The sequence below is a fragment of the Cynara cardunculus genome, unplaced genomic scaffold, assembly GCF_001531365.2.
Source record: "Cynara cardunculus var. scolymus isolate 2C unplaced genomic scaffold, CcrdV1 Un_Scaffold_3051, whole genome shotgun sequence".
In the NCBI taxonomy this organism is placed as follows: domain Eukaryota; kingdom Viridiplantae; phylum Streptophyta; class Magnoliopsida; order Asterales; family Asteraceae; genus Cynara; species Cynara cardunculus.
This window is the reverse complement of record NW_020201328.1, coordinates 55,963-64,153: the sequence shown is the minus strand read 5'-3', so window position 1 is coordinate 64,153 and position 8,191 is coordinate 55,963. Positions and strand designations below refer to the sequence as shown.

Sequence of the window (8,191 nt, the reverse complement as noted above, 5' to 3'; positions counted from 1 at the left end):
ATAGGTCGCTTAAGTCGATGTAACCAGGTACTTCTTCTTCATGCATCTTTCGATGTAGAAATTCTCTTCTGATCTTGCAGTCTATCATTTCACCATATAAATCATTGTCCAACCAACATCTTAGATAGGCAAGCTGTTCCATGGGACAAAGATTAAACTCAGAAATTCTCTGGAAGTTGTGTTTATCTTCATAGTCAAGGAAAATAAATCCAAACTCAGGCTTTAGATGCATAGTGTTGGGTATGTAAGGACCCTTCGCTGGCAATGAAAGGTTCAACATTGGGATGTATGGCTTCTTCAAATCATTCAGGACTTCGTCCAAGGAGAACTTTATTTCATGTTCATTCTACAGAGTTGGTTCGTTGTTAGGACTTGAAGGTCTTCTTCCACCTTTCTTCAGTGACGGCTTTGTTGGTACAAAGATGAATTTAGACATCTTCTTGATTAGCTTGCTGAGGATATCTTCAATTATCGGCTTGTGCCTAGACTTAGTAATGATTGTTGGAAGTAAAAAGACGAAAACACTAATACTTCGAAAGGTAAAAGGGATTATCATCAAATCAATGAGAGGGAGGATCAACAATCTCCTCCTATGTGATGATGACAAAAGAAACATAAAGAAAATTGCTTTAAGGTTTAATAGTAAGGAAAAGTTACATACAAAGTACATGTCCCTTTTAACTATTTTGGGAAATTTTTCAGTGTATCAATGTTTACTTTATATGTTTTCTTAAGTTACATGTTTAAGAAAAGGTACAAGAATGGAAATTGAAACTGAAAGCATGTTCACTGACTGAGGATTGTCACTGACTGTAAGAGCATATTGGAACTCATAGACATGTGTCCCTATTACTCTTTTCGGGGATCTTTTTCAGTGAGGCTGATGAAATACTAATATTAATCAAAGGAAAATTACAAGTGTTCAGTCAATACATATCTAGACTTATTACATATAAGTTGTACACTGAAAGAAAAGACGTAGATAAATAAGACATACAATGAAAGATAAACTTACAAGACAGAATTTCATAACTAATCTAGGTCGCTGAAGTCGATGTAACCAGGTACTTATTCTTCAAGCATCTTTCGATGTAGGAATTCTATTATGATCTTGCGGTCTATCATTTCACCATATAAATCATTGTTCAACCAATATCTTAGATAGGCAAGCTGTTCCATGGGACAAAGATTGAACTCAGACATTCTCTGGAAGTTGTGTTTCTCTTCATAGTCAAGGAAAATAAATACAAACTCAGGCTTTAGATGCATAGTGTTGGGTATGTAAGGACCCTTCGCTGGCAAAGAAAGGTTCAACATTGGGATGTATGGCTTCTTCGAATGATTCAGGACTTCATCCAAGGAGAACTTTGTTTCATGTTCATTTTGCAAAGTTGGTCCCTTTTTAGGACTTGCAGGTCTTCTTCTTCCACCATTCTTCAGTGACGACTTTGTAGGTATATCGACAAATTTATACATCTTCTTGATTAGCTCACTAAGGATATCTTCAATTATCGGTTTGTGCCTAAACTTAGTAATGATTGCTGGAACTAAAAAGAAGAAAAACAGTAATATTTCGAAAGGTAAAAGGGATTATCATCAAATCAATGAGAGTGAGGATCAACAATGTTCCCCTATGTGATGATGACAAATGAACATAAAGATAATTGCTTTTAGGTTTAATAGTAAGGAAAGTAACATACAAAGTACATGTGCCTTTTTAGTATTTTGGTATCTTTTTCAGTGAATCAGTCTTTATTTTATAAGTTTTCTTAAGTTACATGTTTAAGAAATGGTACAAGAAGGGAAACTGAAACTGAAAGCATGTTCATTGACTTAAGATTGTCACTGACTGTAAGAGCATATTGGAACTCATAGACATGTGTCCCTATTACTATTTTCAGGGATCTTTTTTCAGTGAGGCTGATGAAATACTTATATTAATCAAAGAAAAATTACAAGTGTTTCAGTTAGTACATATCTAGACATATTACATATAAGTTGTACACTGAAAGAATAGACATAGATAAATAAGACATACAATGAAAGATAAACATACAAGACAAAATTTTATAACTAATCTAGGTCGCTAAAGTCGATGTCACCAGGTACTTCTTCTTCAAGCATCTTTCAATATAGAAATTCTCTTCTGATCTTGTGGTCTATCATTTCACCATATAAATTGTTGTCCAACCAATATCTTAGATAGGCAAGATGTTTCGTGGGACAAAGATTAAACTCAGACATTCTCTGGAAGTTATGTTCGTCTTCATAGTCAAGGAAAATAAATCCAAACTCAGGCTTTAGATGCATTGTGTTGGGTATGTAAGGACCCTTCATTGGCAAAGAATGGTTTAGATGGCTTCTTCAAATCATTAAGGACTTCGTCCAAGGAGAACTTTGTTTCATGTTCATTCTACAGATTTGGTCCGTTGTTAGGACTTGAAGGTCTTCTTCTTCCACCTTTTTTCAGTGACGGCTTTGTTGGTACATCGACGAATTTAGACATCTTCTTGATTAGCTCGCTGAGGATATCTTCAATTATCGGCTTGTGCCTAGATATTGAGTGCTAAATTGCTTTGGGGATCTCCAGCCATTCACTGTAGTCGTACTAACCTAGGTAGGAAGGATACTCTGTGACAGCTTCTAGGTTGTCTCTGGTGATGAGCATTGAGATGAGAAGTCCACCATCTTTTATCCATCTACTAATCGTGACATTTGAGATATGATGAGGACTTATACTCTTGTTAAGATGATCATCGCTCCACTTTCTTTCTCGGTCATTTAGCTTCATTGCCTTTACATGTTTAGCTTCGGCAATGGAAAGCAACTTAGCTTCAGCCATGACAATGTTCACCATCTTTATAGACCTTTTCTTTTGAAGAACTTGAGTAGCAAGAGCCTTGGACAACTTTATGTTGTCCTTAGTCTATTGTCGTTGAAGAACGAGTTCTTCCTCAGCCTTGAGTGCCTCGAGTCTTTCATCTTCAGACATGAAGTCAAACTCACCACAACTAGAGCTACGAAGAGGGATTTTTACTATAGTTTGGTCAGGTGACACCTTAAGTTGAGACATATGCTGATCACTAGGAACACTGGAGGTTGGGTTTTCAGATACCCATTCCTTTAGCCTACTGCATGTAGTAGAAGGGAGAGAAGAGAGTTGACAAAAAAAGTAACAAGAGCAAACATGGAAGATTCTGTACTTTGAGGCACAAGAGGTTTGTAGAGTACTGTGAGATTTCCTTCTTCAGCAACACCTTTGTCTTTCGATGTGTTGTTCGGGTTCTTTGTAGAAGTCTCCCTCTCTTTTTCTTTCTCTTTCTCCCCTTGGGATGCAGAATCCCAGAGAGAGACTCCTTTCAGAGCGCTGGCAGGTTTTTGGTATTGACTCGTGAAGTCGTCATCATCGTCGTCTACATTATCATCACCACCAAGATTCTTTCTAGTGTCAGGAAGGGTTGGAGAATCATTGTCATTTTCATTGTCATCGTCTTCATCATCTTCCATATCACCAACATTAGTTGCATAAATGATAGGAAGGTCTTCGTCACGAGCTTCAACATCAACTCTGAAGGCTTCATCAACGATCTCAGCTTCATTAGCTTCATGGGAGGTGATGGTTTCATCAACAACCTCAACTTCATTAACTTCAGCTCTAGGAGCATCACCTTCAGTTTTAGTTGTAGGGATAGCAGCAGCATCAAAATCTTTCTCCCCCTATTTGTCATCAATATGACTAGAGAAGAGGTTATCAAGACTTAGTGCTATGATGTTCATCCGCTACTCAAGCAGGGTTAATGATCGAGCCTGAAAAAAATCGACTTCGAGAGCCTGATCCAGTTGTAGGCAATTTGTCACTATAAAGGAGGGCGTAGTAGCTGAAACTCGACATTGAAGGAGCTCTAGTATCTGTTACAATAGCTCACAATTCCTGGCAAGCTAAGCATTCGGTTCATTGGCTTTGCTAGTTAGAGCAGAGATTGCTGTAGCGTTGGTGCGTACAACAACTTGCACCGTAGAAAGCTGTTCCTTGACCTCCTGAATGTCAGCTTTGACAGCTAAGAGGTCAACAAAAACTTCATCTTTGAGAGGCATGCCTTTATGGACTTCATCCATCTTTATGAAGAAAGTCTCTACGACGGGGAGTAACAGCTTCACGTTATCAGCCATATGATATTCCTCTTCCATGGTTGAAATTCCTTCGTCGCAAGGACCTGATATAGAAGATGTTTGAGCATAAGATAGCTCAGGGTTAGAAGAAATGAAGGGGTAGGATCGAGGATTACCTAAGGGTTCAATAGCACCATCTGAAGGATTAATGTTGGTTCTCTCCAGGTTGCCTTCGAGAGGATAGGCGTCCATTACCTGAGGTGTTTCGAGAGCAGCAATCTCAGGTCCTGTTGTGGGTGCTTCATCATCAGTGAGGACAATCGTTGATGATTTACGAGCACATATCGAGACCCACGAAGGAGGAGGAGAAGATAAGATGGATGAGAACGGTGGAAGTGGGTGTTCAGTAGTGGCTATGCTGATATTCACACTTTCAGTAATTTGGGTCACTGAGGCGGTTGGGATCGGAGCCACAGGTACGATAGTGATAGTAGAAATCACTGAAGAGATTGGAGGAGAACAAGATGAAGGTGCCTCAAGTTTAAGGCTAGTTTCAATAGCTGAAACCTTTTGAGAGGTAACAGCCAGAGATGTGTGTATACCTGATAACTCTCAATTTGTGAGAGTTATTTATTGTTCAATACCACTATTTTATTGTGTCTTTTGTACCCATTTTGCTCCTATCCTGTATTTTTGGTCCAAAATATGTTAAGAGGTGATGAAAGGTCAAGAATTTGATTATTTCCTGAAAAACCCATTGCTGCTGGTATTATGCCTACTTTCTGCTCACATTCTTCCTATGGCATATTCTCTTCAAGATGGATTTGGACAAAATTCAAATACTGACTCTCCTGAGTATTAAAGGGATTTAATTCTGAAGTCAGATCCGAAAATCTGGAATTATTTAGAAGAATGGGCCTTGTAGGATTAAAAAATGTCTTAAAAGTAACCCTGCCATTATTTTAATGAAAAGCCTTAATTACCTTTTTCTTAATTTAAGGGTTAGGTAACTTTACCTTTTTCAACCTTTCAAGAAAAAGTGACAAGGCCTGAAAGTAGACAAGAAGTGATGGGGGTCTTTACGCTCTAGTCAATGAAGACTTTCTTCCTTTGGGGGACGTGTTTGTCCGGTTCTCACTTTTTCACTATATATTAAATCTTTTCTCTCATTTGGAAGACAATCAATCCATCAACAATTTAGCCAAGCAACCTTGGAGCATTCTGTCAAGCTCTAGAGCAGTAGAGCAAGTTTAATTTATGCATTTAATTTTATTTTCGTACTTAGTTTTAATTCTCGCCACTGTGCATTGTATGCTCCTTGTGGGCAACAGTTTAAGTGCAATTTCATTTCAAGTATTTCTTATGCATTTTTCTTCTTCTCGTTCCTCTATGTTTTCAAATTTTATTATGAGCTAAGCACCCCTTTGGGTGTGGGTGTGAGTCAAACATAAGAATTTAAAGGCACATTTGGGTGTTGCCAATTTTATTGTTTCTTAAGCTTGGTCATTTAAGTCGGGACTTAAGCTCAACGCAGATAAGCTGATCAATTTGAAATGTAAATATTAGATCCTCAATCTAGAGATGAGCGGATCTGAAATACGATTTAGATGATGCACAAAGATTTGGAAGAATCTTTGATAATCACGTAGAGATGCGGATTCTGCATGTTTTTAGCTAATGTTCAGATCTTAGTCGAGTTTATACTACTAGGTATTGTGAGTATAAATCTTCATGCTAGTGGAACCGAATATCTGTTTATCTATTAGCTAATTTGGCAAGTTTAAGATTGATAAAACTGGATGCTTTGTGGGCACTCTGTGGGCACAGTATATAAGAATTCACTTTCGAGAGATCAGAGTTCTTATAGATGTCCCATGAGTTCCTGACCAAACTGTTCCACCAATTTTCTCAAGGCAAGCTTACACCCATACCCATCTTTTAATATTAAAGGTTTATTTCGCATTTCTAAGCTTTGCATAATCAAAACTCAACTATTTTTCTCAAACCGAAACTTGCTCAAGAAGTTCATGAAACTCTCTGATTTTTAGTAAGTCCAGTCCCTGTGGAAACGATCTTGGTACTATACCACTTTATTACTTGAAGCGATCATAGTGTCGGCGTGCACTTGCACCGCCACTTTGGGGACTTTGTGCCAACTGTGTGCACACTTACGATTCCACCACATCAAGTTTTTGGCGCCGCTGCTGGGGACTGGCGCGATTTTTATCCTGAGATATTGATTTTCATTTGAGCCTTGGTCATTTGTTTCAATCGTTGTTCCTGTGTTGTATGCCACGGCTACAACACGGTGATCTTTCACCTCTTGATCTTGAGTTAGAAAGAACCATTATGAGACGAAGAAGAGGTAGAAACAATCGGCGAAATCCCACTCTAAACTGTACCATGGGAGATAATCCACCTCCTCGGGAAGCCATGGTTAATATTTCCGATGACAAAAATAGAGCCATACGGGACTACGCAACTCCCGAATTTGGTCAATTGGCCTCTGGAATTGGTAGGCCCGAAATGACAACAACATCTTTTGAACCCAAGCCGGTTATGTTTCAAATGATTTCCGCTATGGGTCAGTTTGGGGGATTATTCTCAGAAGATCCACACTCTCATTTGAAATATTTTATAGAAATGACAGATCGTTTTTAAATTCCTGGAGTTATACAAGAGGCCTTACGTTTGACGTTTTTCCTTTACACATTGACAGATAGAGCTAGAGCATGGCTAAATTCCCAACCACCAAACTCGATCCTTATTTGGAATAATTTGGCGGAAAAATTTCTAAAAAAATACTTTCCTCCGACGAGGAATGTAAATATTAGAAATGAAATTATGACGTTTCGCCAAGAAGAAGATGAAGCGGTAATGGATGCATGGGAGGATTCAAGGACCTTATTCGGAAGTGTCCTCATCATCAAATCCCCCATTGTATTCAATTGGAAACCTTTTATAATGGACTTTATAGGGCAGTTAAAATCATTCTTGACGCAACGGCCGGTGGTGCTTTCACAGCTAAAACCTATAACGAAAGGTATGCCATTTTGGAATGAATTTCTAACAATAATACTGAATGGTCTAACCCTCGTCCTGTTGTTTCTAAATCTGCCTCGGGAATTCATGAGCTTGATGCCATTTCTTCTTTGAATGCCAAAATTGTTGCTTTAACTAATTTGGTTAAAAATAATTTAAACTTGAATGGGCAAAAGAGTCAAGTTCAATCGATAATGTCCAATTCTTCCATGACCGAATCTTGTGTTTTCTGTGGTGAAAATAATTCTTATGAGTTTTGCCCTGAAAATCCCGTTTCGGTAAATTATGATGGGAACCATACAAGAAATAACCCATTTTCTCCTACGTATAATCCAAATTGGAGAAATCATCCGAATTTTTCATGGGCCGGAAATCCTAAACTTCAACCCCCCGGGGCAACCCAAGTCCAAAACCGACCCTCGAATCGCCCGGGATTTCATCAAGGTGGTCATCACATGTACCAAAATGAGCAATCTTCACAATCACATGTACCAAAATGAGCAATCTTCACAATCACATGCACCTAGGCAACAAAATGCATCGGAGGGTAATGGTTCACTCGAATTTATACTTAAAAGTTTTATAAACCAAACCAATGCCACCTTGAGGAACTTCAAGACCCAACTCGGCCAATTTGCCGCGGATCTCAAGAATAGACCTCAAGGAACTTTGCCTAGTGACACGGAAACACCAAAAGAACAAGTCAATATCGTGAATTTAAGAAGTGATAAGAACTTAGGAGAATCTAGTACCACAAAGGAAACACCTAGTAAACCGATTTGTCAAGAAAATACTTCACATTCTTTTGACACATCGAAATTTCCAGTTCTGTTTCCTACAGCTGAAGTAGCACATAATCCAGTTTCTATTCCAGAAACAACAGTTGTGCCTAGTTCCAGCACCACCCGGTCTCCACCAAACACTGCTCACAGTGGGTAGAAACTGCCCACACCCTAACAGAAAAAGACAGGTCCAACAGATTTAGATCTGACAGATTTATTTACCTTTTCCAGGTAGGATGAAGGCCAAAAATGTGGAT

The 8,191-nt window shown here is 38.6% G+C and overlaps 1 non-coding gene across 1 annotated transcript; it reads right to left on the bottom strand.

Annotated features, from left to right (window-relative positions):
- Positions 1-6,936: 6,936 nt before the first annotated feature.
- LOC112503459 lies at positions 6,937-7,042 on the bottom strand. Its single transcript, XR_003067985.1, has one exon. It is a non-coding gene; the product is annotated as a small nucleolar RNA R71 (small nucleolar RNA).
- Between the last annotated feature and the right edge of the window lie 1,149 nt (positions 7,043-8,191).